Source organism: Triticum dicoccoides, chromosome 5A (genome assembly GCF_002162155.2).
Source record: "Triticum dicoccoides isolate Atlit2015 ecotype Zavitan chromosome 5A, WEW_v2.0, whole genome shotgun sequence".
NCBI lineage: Eukaryota > Viridiplantae > Streptophyta > Magnoliopsida > Poales > Poaceae > Triticum > Triticum dicoccoides.
This window is the reverse complement of record NC_041388.1, coordinates 21,513,525-21,529,126: the sequence shown is the minus strand read 5'-3', so window position 1 is coordinate 21,529,126 and position 15,602 is coordinate 21,513,525.

Genomic DNA, 15,602 nt, shown 5'->3' with positions numbered 1-15,602 from the left:
CAATAATCCAGTTCACATCGATATGTGATTACCACTCAAGGTCACATCCCCATGTGACTAACACCCAAAGAGTTTACTAGAGTCAATAATCTAGTTCACATTACCATGTGATTAACACTCGATGAGTTCTGGGTTTGATCATGTTATGCTTGTGAGAGATGTTATAGTCAACGGGTCTGAATCTTTCAGATCCGTATGTACTTCGCAAATTTCTATGTCATCTTGTAGATGCAGCTACTACGCTACATTTGGAGCTATTCCAAATAACTGTTCTACTATACGAATCCAGTTTACTACTCAGAATAATCTGGATTAGTGTCAAAGTTTGCATCGGCGTAACCCTTTACGACGAACTCTTTTACCACCTCCATAAACGAGAAAATTCCTTAGTCCACTAGTTACTAAGGATAACTTTGACCGCTGTCCTGTGATCCATTCTTGGATCACTCTTGTACCCCTTGACTGACTCATGACAAGGCACACATCAGGTGCGGCACTTAGCATGGCATACCGTATAGAGCCTATGACAAAAGCATAGGGGACGACATTCGTCCTTTCTCTTTCTTCTGCCGTGGTCGCGCTTTAAGTCTTAACTTCATACCTTACAACTCAGGCAAGAACTCCTTCTTTGATTGATCCATCTTGAACACCTTCAAGATCATGTCAAGGTATGTGCTCATTTGAAAGTACCATTAAGCGTTTTGATCTATCCTTATAGATCTTGATGCTCAACGTTCAAGTAGCTTAATCCAGGCTTTCCATTGAAAAACACCTTCCAAATAACCCTATATGCTTTCCAGAAATTCTACATCATTTCTGATCAACAATATGTTAACAACATATACTCATCAGAAATTCTATAGTGCTCCCACTCACTTCTTTGGAAATACAAGTTTCTCATAAACTTTGTATAAACCCAAAATCTTTGATCATCTCATCAAAGCGTATATTCCAACTCCGAGATGCTTACTCCAGTCCTTAGAAGGATTGCTGGAGCTTTGCATACTTATTAGCATCTTTCAGGATTGACAAAACCTTCCAGTTGTATCACATACAACCTTTCCTCAAAAATCGTCGAGGAAACAATGTTTTGACATCCTATCTGCAAGATTCATAAATAATGCAGTAATCGCTAATATAATTCCAACAGACTCTTAGCATCGCTACGAGTGAGAAAGTCTCATCGTAGTCAACTCCTTGAACTTGTCGGAAAACATCTTAACGACAAGTCGAGCTTTCTTAATGGTGATACTTACCATCATTGTCCGTCTTCCTTTTAAAATCCATCTGTACTCAATAGCCTTACGACCATCGAGCCGTTCTGCCAAAGTCTACACTTTGTTTTCATACATGGATCCTCTCTCGGATTTTATGGCCTCGAGCCATTTATCGGAATCTGGGCCCACCATCGCTTCTCCATAGCTCGTAGGTTCATTGTTGTCTAGCAACATGACTTCCGAGACAGGATTACGTACCACTCTGAAGTAGTACACATCCTTGTCATCCCATGAGGTTTGGTAGTGACTTGATCTGAAGTTTCATGATCACTATCATAAGCTTCCACTTCAATTGTTGTAGGTGCCACAGGAACAACTTCCTGTGCCCTACCACACACTAGTTGAAGAGACGGTTCAATAACCTCGTCAAGTCTCCACCATCCTCCCACTCAATTCTTTCGAGAGAAACTTTTCCTCGAGAAAGGACCCGATTCCAGAAACAATCCCTTATTGCTTTCGGATCTGAGACAGGAGGTATACCCAACTGTTTTGGGTGTCAGATGCATTTATCCGCTTTGGGTTCAAGCTTATCAGCCTGAAACTTTTTCACATAAGCGTCGCAGCCCCAAACTTTTAAGAAATGACAGCTTAGGTTTCCCTAAACCATAGTTCATACGGTGTCATCTCATCAAAATTACGTGGTGCCCTATTTAAAGTGAATGTGGTTGTCTCTAATGCCTAACCCATAAACTATCGTGGTAATTCGATAAGAGACATCATGGTATGCATCATATCCAATAGGGTGTAGTTGTGATGTTCGGACACACCATCACACTATGGTGTTCCAGGCTGTATTAGTTGTGAAACAATTTCCACAATGTCTTGATTCTGTGCCAAACTCGTAATTCAGATATTCATCTCTATGATCATATCATAGATATTTTATCCTCTTGTCACGACGATCTTTCAATTTCACCCTGAAATTACTTGAACCTTTCAATAATTCAGACTCATGATTCATCAAGTAAATATACTCAACATCTACTCAAATCATCTGTGAAGTAAGAACATAACGATATCCACTACACGCCTCAGCACTCATTGGACTGCACACATCAAAATGTATTTCTTCCAACAAGTTGCTTTCTAGTTCCATTTTACTGAAAACGAGGCTTTCAGTCATCTTGCCCATGTGGTATGATTTGCATGTCTCAAGTGATTCAAAATCAAGTGAGTCCAAACGGTCCATTTGCATGCATATACACCAATAGACATGGTTCGCATGTCTCAAACTTTTCAAAAATGAGTGAGCCCTAAGATCCATCAACATGGAGCTTCTTCATGCGTTTACACCAATAGACACGGTTCGCATGTCTCAAACTTTTCAAAACGAGTGAGCCCAAAGATCCATCAACATGGACCTTCTTCATGCGTTTTATACCGATATGACTTACGTGGCAGTGCCACAAGTAGGTGGTACTATCATTACTATCTTTTGGCATGAACATGTGTATCACTACAATCGAGATTCAATAAACCATTCATTTTAGGTGTAAGACCATTGAAGGTATTATTCAAATAAACGGAGTAACCATTATTCTCCTTAAATGAATAACCGTATTGCAATAGACATAATCCAATCATGTCTATGCTCAACGCAAACACCAAATAACAATTATTTAGGTTTTAATACCAATCTCGATGGTAGAGGGAGCGTACGATATTTGATCAACCTTGGAAATATTTCCAACACATATCGTCATCTCACCTTTTAGCTAGTCTCCGTTTATTCCGTAGCCTTTTATTTCGAGTTTACTAACATTTAGCAACCGAACCGGTATCTAATACCATGGTGCTACTAGGAGTACTAGTAAAGTACACATTAACACAATGTATATCCAATATACTCCTATCGACCTTGCCAGCCTTCTCATCTACCAAGTATCTAGGGTAATTCTGCTCCAGTGGTTGTTCCCCTTATTACAGAAGCACTTAGTCTCGGGTTTGGGTTCAACCTTGGGTTTCTTCACTAGAGCTGCAGTTCAATTGCCGTTTCATGAAGTATCCCTTCTTGCCCTTGCCCTTCTTGAAACTAGTGGTTTCACTAACCATCAACAATTGATGCTCCTTCTTGATTTCTACTTTTGTGGTGTCAAACATCGCGAATATCTTAAGGATTATCATATATGTCCCTGATATATTATAGTTCATCACGAAGCTCTAGCAACTTGGTGGTAATGACTTCAGAGAAACATCACTATCTCATCTGGAAGATCAACTCCCACTTGATTCAAATGATTGTTGTACTCAGACAATCTGAGCACAAGCTCAACAATTGAGCTTTTCTCCTTAGTTTGCAGGCTAAGAAAATCATCGGAGGTCTTATACCTCTTGACGTGGGCACGATCCTGAAATCCCAATTTCAGTCCTCGAAACATCTCATATGTTTCGCGACGTTTTAAAACGTCTTCGGTGCCTCAACTCTAAACCGTTTAACTAAACTATCACGTAGTTATCAAAATGTGTATGTCAGATGTTCGCAACATCCACAGACAACGTTCGAGGTTCAGCACACTGAGCGGTGCATTAAGGACATAGGTCTTCTATGAAGCAATGAGGACAATCCTCAGTTTACGGACCTAGTCCGCATAATTGCTACTATCAACTTTCAACTAATTTTTCTCTAGGAACATATCTAAACAGTGGAATTAAAGCGCGAGCTTTGACATAATTTGCGAAGACCTTTTGACTATGTTCAGGATAATTAAGTTCATCTTATGAACTCCCACTCAGATAGACATCCCTCTAGTCATCTAAGTGATTACATGATCCGAGTCAACTAGGCCGTGTCCGATCATCACGTGAGACGGACTAGTCAACATCGCTGAACATCTTCATGTTGATCGTATCTTCTATACGACTCATGCTCGACCTTTCGGTCTCTTGTGTTCCGAGGCCATGTCTGTACATGCTAGGCTCGTCAAGTCAACCAAAGTGTTTCGCGTGTGTAAATCTGTCTTACACCCGTTGTATGTGAACGTTAGAATCTAACACCCGATCATCACGTGGTGCTTCGAAACAACGAACTGTCGCAACGGTGCACAGTTAGGGGGAACACTTTCTTGAAATTATTATGAGGGATCATCTTATTTACTACCGTCGTTCTAAGCAAATAAGATGTATAAACATGATAAACATCATATGCAATCAAATAGTGACATGATATGGCCATCATCACTTTGCTCCTCTTGATCTCCATCTTTGGGGCTCCATGATCATCATCGTCATCGGCATGACACCATGATCTCCATCATCATGATCTCCATCATCGTGTCTTCATGAAGTTGTCTCGCCAACTATTACTTCTACTTCTACAGCTAACGGTTAGCAATAAAGTAAAGTAATTACATGATGTTTATGTTGACACGCAGGTCATAAATAAATTAAGACAACTCCTATGGCTCCTGCGGGTTGTCATACTCATCGACATGCAAGTCGTGATTCCTATTACAAGAACATGATCAATCTCATACATCACATATATCATCCATCACATCCTTTTGGCCATATCACATCACATAGCATACCCTGCAAAAACAAGTTAGACGTCCTCTAATTGTTGTTTGCATGTTTTACGTGGCTGCTATGGGTTTCTAGCAAGAACGTTTCTTACCTACGAAAAAACCACAACGTGATATGCCAATTTCTATTTACCATTCATAAGGACCCTTTTCATCGAATCCGATCCAACTAAAGTGGGAGAGACAGACACCCGCTAGCCACCTTATGCAACTAGTGCATGTCAGTCGGTGGAACCAGTCTCACGTAAGAGTACGTGTAAGGTCGGTCCGGGCCGCTTCATCCCACAATGCCACCGAATCAAGATTGGACTAGTAACGGTAAGCATATTGAACAAAATCAACGCCCACAACTACTTTGTGTTCTACTCGTGCATAGAAACTACGCATAGACCTAGCTCATGATGCCACTGTTGGGGAACGTAGCATAAATTCAAAATTTTCCAACGTGTGACCAAGATCTATCTATGGAGTCATCTAGCAACGAGGGAGGAGTGATCTACATACCCTTATAGATCGCGCGCGGAAGCGTTCAAGAGAACGGGGTTGATGGAGTCGTACTCGTCGTGATCCAAATCACCGATGATCCTAGCGCCGAACTGATGGCACCTCCGTGTTCAACACACGTACGGAGCAGCGACGTCTCCTCCTTCTTGATCCAGCAAGGGGGAAGGAGAGGTTGATGGAGATCCAGCAGCACGACGGCGTGGTGGAAGTAGCGGGATTCCAACAGGGCTTCGCCAAGCGCTGCGGGAGGAGGGAGATGTGTCATGGGAGGGAGAGGGAGGCGCCAGGGCTTAGGTCTGGTTGCCCTCCCTTCCCCCCACTATATATAGGGCCAAGGGAGAGGGGCGCGCAGCCTTGTCCCTTCCTCCAAGGAAGGGTGCGGCCAGGGAGGAGTCCCACCTCCCCAAGGCACCTAGGAGGTGCCTTCCCCCTTTAGGACTCTTCCTTTCCCTCATCTCTTGGCGCATGGGCCTCTTGGGGCTGGTGCCCTTGGCCCATACAGGCCAAGGCGCACACCCCTACGGCCCATGTGGGCCCCCGGGGTAGGTGGCCCTACCTAGTGGACCCCCGGGACCCTTCCGGTGGTCCCGGTACAATACCGGTGACCCCGAAACTTGTCCCGATAGCCAAAATAGCACTTTCTATATATAATTCTTTACCTACGGACCATTCCGGAACTCCTCGTGACGTCCGGGATCTCATCCGGGACTCCGAACAACTTTCGGGTTACCGCATACTAATATCTCTATAACCCTAGCGTCACCGAACCTTAAGTGTGTAGACCCTACGGGTTCGGGAGACATGCAGACATGACCGAGATGACTCTCCGGTCAATAACCAACAGCGGGATCTGGATACCCATGTTGGCTCCCACCTTTTCCACGATGATCTCATCGGATGAACCACGATGTCAAGGACTTAATCAATCCCGTATACAATTCCCTTTGTTTAGCGGTATGATACTTGCCCGAGATTCGATCGTCGGTATCCCGATACCTTGTTCAATCTCGTTACCGGCAAGTCTCTTTACTCGTTCCATAACACATCATCCCGTGATCAACTCCTTGATCACATTGTGCACATTATGATGATGTCCTACCGAGTGGGCCCAGAGATACCTCTCCGTCACACGGATTGACAAATCCCAGTCTCGATTCGTGCCAACCCAACAGACACTTTCGGAGATACCCGTAGTGCACCTTTATAGTCACCCAGTTACGTTGTGACGTTTGGCACACCCAAAGTATTCCTACGGTATCCGGGAGTTGCACAATCTCATGGTCTAAGGAAATGATACTTGACATTAGAAAAGCTTTAGCATACGAACTACATGATCTTGTGCTAGGCTTAGGATTGGGTCTTTGTCCATCACATCATTCTCCTAATGATGTGATCCCGTTATCAATGACATCCAATGTCCATGGTCAGGAAACCGTAACCATCTATTGATCAACGAGCTAGTCAACTAGAGGCTTACTAGGGACATGGTGTTGTCTATGTATCCACACATGTATCTGAGTTTCCTATCAATACAATTCTAGCATGGATAATAAACGATTATCATGAACAAGGAAATATAATAATAACTAATTTATTATTGCCTCTAGGGCATATTTCCAACAGTCTCCCACTTGCACTAGAGTCAATAATCCAGTTCACATCGATATGTGATTAACACTCAAGGTCACATCCCCATGTGACTAACACCCAAAGAGTTTACTAGAGTCAATAATCTAGTTCACATTACCATGTGATTAACACTCGATGAGTTCTGGGTTTGATCATGTTATGCTTGTGAGAGATGTTATAGTCAACGGGTCTGAATCTTTCAGATCCGTATGTACTTCACAAATTTCTATGTCATCTTGTAGATGCAACTACTACGCTACATTTGGAGCTATTCCAAATAACTGTTCTACTATACGAATCCAGTTTACTACTCAGAATAATCTGGATTAGTGTCAAAGTTTGCATCGGCGTAACCCTTTACGACGAACTCTTTTACCACCTCCATAAACGAGAAAATTCCTTAGTCCACTAGTTACTAAGGATAACTTTGACCGCTGTCCTGTGATCCATTCTTGGATCACTCTTGTACCCCTTGACTGACTCATGGCAAGGCACACATCAGGTGCGGCACTTAGCATGGCATACCGTATAGAGCCTATGACAAAAGCATAGGGGACGACATTCGTCCTTTCTCTTTCTTCTGCCGTGGTCGCGCTTTGAGTCTTAACTTCATACCTTACAACTCAGGCAAGAACTCCTTCTTTGACTGATCCATCTTCAACACCTTCAAGATCATGTCAATGTATGTGCTCATTTGAAAGTACCATTAAGCGTTTTGATCTATCCTTATAGATCTTGATGCTCAACGTTCATGTAGCTTAATCCAGGCTTTCCATTGAAAAACACTTTCCAAATAACCCTATATGCTTTCCAGAAATTCTACATCATTTCTGATCAACAATATGTTAACAACATATACTCATCAGAAATTCTATAGTGCTCCCACTCACTTCTTTGGAAATACAAGTTTCTCATAAACTTTGTATAAACCCAGAATCTTTGATCATCTCATCAAAGTGTATATTCCAACTCCGAGATGCTTACTCCAGTCCTTAGAAGGATTGCTGGAGCTTTGCATACTTATTAGCATCTTTCAGGATTGACAAAACCTTCCAGTTGTATCACATACAACCTTTCCTCAAAAATCGTCGAGGAAACAATGTTTTGAAATCCTATCTGCAAGATTTCATAAATAATGCAGTAATCGCTAATATAATTCCAACAGACTCTTAGCATCGCTACGAGTGAGAAAGTCTCATCGTAGTCAACTCCTTGAACTTGTCGGAAAACATCTTAACGACAAGTCGAGCTTTCTTAATGGTGATACTTACCATCATTGTCCGTCTTCCTTTTAAAATCCATCTGTACTCAATAGCCTTACGACCATCGAGCCCTTCTGCCAAAGTCTACACTTTGTTTTCATACATGGATCCTCTCTTAGATTTTATGGCCTCGAGCCATTTATCGGAATCTGGGCCCACCATCGCTTCTCCATAGCTCGTAGGTTCATTGTTGTCTAGCAACATGACTTCCGAGACAGGATTACGTACCACTCTGAAGTAGTACACATCATTGTCATCCCACGAGGTTTGGTAGTGACTTGATCTGAAGTTTCATGATCACTATCATAAGCTTCCACTTCAATTGTTGTAGGTGCCACAGGAACAACTTCCTGTGCCCTACCACACACTAGTTGAAGAGACGGTTCAATAACCTCATCAAGTCTCCACCATCCTCCCACTCAATTCTTTCGAGAGAAACTTTTCCTCGAGAAAGGACCCGATTCCAGAAACAATCCCTTATTGCTTTCGGATCTGAGACAGGAGGTATACCCAACTGTTTTGGGTGTCAGATGCATTTATCCGCTTTGGGTTCGAGCTTATCAGCCTGAAACTTTTTCACATAAGCGTCGCAGCCCCAAACTTTTAAGAAATGACAGCTTAGGTTTCCCTAAACCATAGTTCATACGGTGTCATCTCATCGGAATTACGTGGTGCCCTATTTAAAGTGAATGTGGTTGTCTCTAATGCCTAACCCATAAACTGTCATGGTAATTCGATAAGAGACATCATGGTATGCATCATATCCAATAGGGTGCAGTTGTGATGTTCGGACACACCATCACACTATGGTGTTCCAGGCTGTATTAGTTGTGAAACAATTTCCACAATGTCTTGATTCTGTGCCAAACTCGTAATTCAGATATTCATCTCTATGATCATATCATAGCTATTTTATCCTCTTGTCACGACGATCATTCAATTTCACCCTGAAATTACTTGAACCTTTCAATAATTCAGACTCGTGATTCATCAAGTAAATATACTCAACATCTACTCAAATCATCTGTGAAGTAAGAACATAACGATATCCACTACACGCCTCAGCACTCATTGGACTGCACACATCAAAATGTATTTCTTCCAACAAGTTGCTTTCTAGTTCCATTTTACTGAAAACGAGGCTTTCAGTCATCTTGCCCATGTGGTATGATTTGCATGTCTCAAGTGATTCAAAGTCAAGTGAGTCCAAACGGTCCATTTGCATGCATATACACCAATAGACATGGTTCGCATGTCTCAAACTTTTCAAAAACGAGTGAGCCCTAAGATCCATCAACATGGAGCTTCTTCATGCGTTTACACCAATAGACACGGTTCGCATGTCTCAAACTTTTCAAAACGAGTGAGCCCAAAGATCCATCAACATGGAGCTTCTTCATGCATTTTATACCGATATGACTTACGTGGCAGTGCCACAAGTAGGTGGTACTATCATTACTATCTTTTGGCATGAACATGTGTATCACTACGATCGAGATTCAATAAACCATTCATTTTAGGTGTAAGACCATTGAAGGTATTATACAAATAAACAGAGTAACCATTATTCTCCTTAAATGAATAACCGTATTGCAATAGACATAATCCAATCATGTCTATGCTCAACGCAAACACCAAATAACAATTATTTAGGTTTTAATACCAATCTCGATGGTAGAGGGAGCGTATGATATTTGATCAACCTTGGAAATATTTCCAACACATATCGTCATCTCACCTTTTAGCTAGTCTCTGTTTATTCCGTAGCCTTTTATTTCGAGTTTACTAACATTTAGCAACCGAACCGGTATCTAATACCTTGGTGCTACTAGGAGTACTAGTAAAGTACACATTAACACAATGTATATCCAATATACTCCTATCGACCTTGCCAGCCTTCTCATCTACCAAGTATCTAGGGTAATTCTGCTCCAGTGGCTGTTCCCCTTATTACAGAAGCACTTAGTCTCGGGTTTGGGTTCAACCTTGGGTTTCTTCACTAGAGCAGCAGCTGAATTGCCGTTTCATGAAGTATCCCTTCTTGCCCTTGCCCTTCTTGAAACTAGTGGTTTCACTAACCATCAATAATTGATGCTCCTTCTTGATTTCTACTTTTGTGGTGTCAAACATCGCGAATATCTTAAGGATCATCATATATGTCCCTGATATATTATAGTTCATCACGAAGCTCTAGCAACTTGGTGGTAATGACTTCGGAGAAACATCACTATCTCATCTGGAAGATCAACTCCCACTTGATTCAAATGATTGTTGTACTCAGACAATCTGAGCACAAGCTCAACAATTGAGCTTTTCTCCTTATTTTGCAGGCTAAGAAAATCGTCGGAGGTCTTATACCTCTTGACGTGGGCACGAGCCTGAAATCCCAATTTCAGCCCTCGAAACATCTCATATGTTTCGCGACGTTTTAAAACGTCTTCGGTGCCTCAACTCTAAACCGTTTAACTAAACTATCACATAGTTATCAAAATGTGTATGTCAGATGTTCGCAACATCCACAGACAACGTTCGAGGTTCAGCACACTGAGCGGTGCATTAAGGACATAGGTCTTCTATGAAGCAATGAGGACAATCCTCAGTTTACGGACCTAGTCCGCATAATTGCTACTATCAACTTTCAACTAATTTTTCTCTAGGAACATATCTAAACAGTGGAATTAAAGCGCGAGCTTCGAAATAATTTGCGAAGACCTTTTGACTATGTTCAGGATAATTAAGTTCATCTTATGAACTCCCACTCAGATAGACATCCCTCTAGTCATCTAAGTGATTACATGATCCGAGTCAACTAGGCCGTGGCCGATCATCACGTGATACGGACTAGTCAACATCGCTGAACATCTTCATGTTGATCGTATCTTCTATACGACTCATGCTCGACCTTTCGGTCTCTTGTGTTCCGAGGCCATGTCTGTACATGCTAGGCTCGTCAAGTCAACCAAAGTGTTTCGCGTGTGTAAATCTGTCTTACACCCGTTGTATGTGAACGTTAGAATCTAACACCCGATCATCACGTGGTGCTTCAAAACAACAAACTGTCGCAACGGTGCACAGTTAGGGGGAACACTTTCTTGAAATTATTATGAGGGATCATCTTATTTACTACCGTCGTTCTAAGCAAATAAGATGTATAAACATGATAAACATCATATGCAATCAAATAGTGACATGATATGGCCATCATCACTTTGCTCCTCTTGATCTCCATCTTCGGGGCTCCATGATCATCATCATCACCGGCATGACACCATGATCTCCATCATCATGATCTCCATCATCGTGTCTTCATGAAGTTGTCTCGCCAACTATTACTTCTACTTCTACAGCTAACGGTTAGCAATAAAGTAAAGTAATTACATGACGTTTATGTTGACACGCAGGTCATAAATAAATTAAGACAACTCCTATGGCTCCTGCCGGTTGTCATACTCATCGACATGCAAGTCGTGATTCCTATTACAAGAACATGATCAATCTCATACATCACATATATCATTCATCACATCCTTTTGGCCATATCACATCACATAGCATACCCTGCAAAAACAAGTTAGACGTCCTCTAATTGTTGTTTGCATGTTTTACGTGGCTGCTATGGGTTTCTAGCAAGAACGTTTCTTACCTACGCAAAAACCACAACGTGATATGCCGATTGCTATTTACCCTTCATAAGGACCCTTTTCATCGAATCCGATCCGACTAAAGTGGGAGAGACAGACACCCGCTAGCCACCTTATGCAACTAGTGCATGTCAGTCGGTGGAACCAGTCTCACGTAAGAGTACGTGTAAGGTCGGTCCGGGCCGCTTCATCCCACAATGCCACCGAATGAAGATTGGACTAGTAACGGTAAGCATATTGAACAAAATCAACGCCCACAACTACTTTGTGTTCTACTCGTGCATAGAAACTACGCATAGACCTAGCTCATGATGCCACTGTTGGGGAACGTAGCATAAATTCAAAATTTTCCTACGTGTGACCAAGATCTATCTATGGAGTCATCTAGCAACGAGGGAGGAGTGGATCTACATACCCTTGTAGATCGCGCGTGGAAGCGTTCAAGAGAACGGGGTTGATGGAGTCGTACTTGTCGTGATCCAAATCACCGATGATCCTAGCGCCGAACGGATGGCACCTCCGCGTTCAACACACGTACGGAGCAGCGACGTCTCCTCCTTCTTGATCCAGCAAGGGGGAAGGAGAGGTTTATGGAGATTCAGCAGCACGACGGCGTGGTGGAAGTAGCGGGATTCCAACAGGGCTTCGCCAAGCGCTGCGGGAGGAGGGAGATGTGTCATGGGAGGGAGAGGGAGGCGCCAGGGCTTAGGTCTGGTTGCCCTCCCTTCCCCCCACTATATATAGGGCCAAGGGAGAGGGGGGGCGCAGCCTTGGCCCTTCCTCCAAGGAAGGGTGCGGCCAGGGAGGAGTCCCACCTCCCCAAGGCACCTAGGAGGTGCCTTCCCCCTTTAGGACTCTTCCTTTCCCTCATCTCTTGGCGCATGGGCCTCTTGGGGCTGGTGCCCTTGGCCCATACAGGCCAAGGCGCACACCCCTACAGCCCATGTGGCCCCCCGGGGTAGGTGGCCCCACCCGGTGGACCCCCGGGACCCTTCCGGTGGTCCCGGTACAATACCGGTGACCCCGAAACTTGTCCCGATAGCGAAAATAGCACTTTCTATATATAATTCTTTACCTCCGGACCATTCCGGAACTCCTCGTGACGTCCGGGATCTCATCCGGGACTCCGAACAACTTTCGGGTTACCGCATACTAATATCTCTATAACCCTAGCGTCACCGAACCTTAAGTGTGTAGACCCTACGGGTTCGGGAGACATGCAGACATGACCGAGATGACTCTCCGGTCAATAACCAACAGCGGGATCTGGATACCCATGTTGGCTCCCACATGTTCCACGATGATCTCATCGGATGAACCACGATGTCAAGGACTTAATCAATCCCGTATACAATTCCCTTTGTCTAGCGGTACGATACTTGCCCGAGATTCGATCGTCAGTATCCCGATACCTTGTTCAATCTCATTACCGGCAAGTCTCTTTACTCGTTCCGTAACACATCATCCCGTGATCAACTCCTTGATCACATTGTGCACATTATGATGATGTCCTACCGAGTGGGCCCAGAGATACCTCTCCGTCACACGGAGTGACAAATCCCAGTCTCGATTCGTGCCAACCCAACAGACACTTTCGGAGATACCCGTAGTGCACCTTTATAGCCACCCAGTTACGTTGTGACGTTTGGCACACCCAAAGTATTCCTACGGTATCCGGGAGTTGCACAATCTCATGGTCTAAGGAAATGATATTTGACATTAGAAAATCTTTAGCATACGAACTACATGTTCTTGTGCTAGGCTTAGGATTGGGTCTTTGTCCATCACATCATTCTCCTAATGATGTGATCCCGTTATCAATGACATCCAATGTCCATGGTCAGGAAACCGTAACCATCTATTGATCAACGAGCTAGTCAACTAGAGGCTTACTAGGGACATGGTGTTGTCTATGTATCCACACATGTATCTGAGTTTCCTATCAATACAATTCTAGCATGGATAATAAACGATTATCATGAACAAGGAAATATAATAATAACTAATTTATTATTGCCTCTAGGGCATATTTCCAACAGTCTCCCACTTGCACTAGAGTCAATAATCCAGTTCACATCGATATGTGATTAACACTCAAGGTCACATCCCCATGTGACTAACACCCAAAGAGTTTACTAGAGTCAATAATCTAGTTCACATTACCATGTGATTAACACTCGATGAGTTCTGGGTTTGATCATGTTATGCTTGTGAGAGATGTTATAGTCAACGGGTCTGAATCTTTCAGATCCGTATGTACTTCGCAAATTTCTATGTCATCTTGTAGATGCAGCTACTACGCTACATTTGGAGCTATTCCAAATAACTGTTCTACTATACGAATCCAGTTTACTACTCAGAATAATCTGGATTAGTGTCAAAGTTTGCATCGGCGTAACCCTTTACGACGAACTCTTTTACCACCTCCATAAACGAGAAAATTCCTTAGTCCACTAGTTACTAAGGATAACTTTGACCGCTGTCCTGTGATCCATTCTTGGATCACTCTTGTACCCCTTGACTGACTCATGGCAAGGCACACATCAGGTGCGGTACTTAGCATGGCATACCGTATAGAGCCTATGACAAAAGCATAGGGGACGACATTCGTCCTTTCTCTTTCTTCTGCCGTGGTCGCGCTTTAAGTCTTAACTTCATACCTTACAACTCAGGCAAGAACTCCTTCTTTGACTGATCCATCTTGAACACCTTCAAGATCATGTCAAGGTATGTGCTCATTTGAAAGTACCATTAAGCGTTTTGATCTATCCTTATAGATCTTGATGCTCAACGTTCATGTAGCTTAATCCAGGCTTTCCATTGAAAAACACTTTCCAAATAACCCTATATGCTTTCTAGAAATTCTACATCATTTCTGATCAACAATATGTTAACAACATATACTCATCAGAAATTCTATAGTGATCCCACTCACTTCTTTGGAAATACAAGTTTCTCATAAACTTTGTATAAACCCAAAATCTTTGATCATCTCATCAAAGCGTATATTCCAACTCTGAGATGCTTACTCCAGTCCTTAGAAGGATTGCTGGAGCTTTGCATACTTATTAGCATCTTTCAGGATTGGACCATATTGAAATTGCTTGCCTCCGCCTGTACCTGCAGTACCACCTTGACTTGTACCGCTACGCACCATTGCTGAGGCGGCTCTCTTCCATGATTGCTGAGGCGGCAAAGACGACTGACGTGGCTGAGTTGGAGGAGGAGTGGCCTGAAGCTGTGCCGGACTTGGAGGAGGAGTGGCCTGAAGTTGTGCCGGACTTGGAGGAGGAGTAGCCTGACGCTTTGCCGGACTTGGAGGAGGAGTGGCCTGACGCGTTGGTGGACTTGGAGGAGCGGGAGTCTGCTGACTCGGTGGCGGACTGCGACGAGGAGTCAGATGAAGCGGTGTCGGTGGCCTTCGAAAGATGATGCAATCCTTTCTCCATAGGATGATACGATGGTTGGCCTCTCCTAGTGTGTGCTCATCGTCACCTCCAGAAATGTCAAGCTCTAGCCCCGAATATTGGTCCACCACCTCATCAACCAAGACACGAGCATAGCCCGCTGGAATCGGGTTGCAATGGAAGGTTGCCTCAGTGGGATTTGTAAAAGCAAGGGCGTCCGCCACCTTCATGGATATGTTCTTCATTTTGAAGTGTAGCTCGCAGTTAGTGTTCTCCATGATGTCATCCACTGGGTAGCTATCCAGCAATGCGTCGCCCGGGGCGGAACCCATGCTGCTTCTCTGCATGGATGGGACGGTGC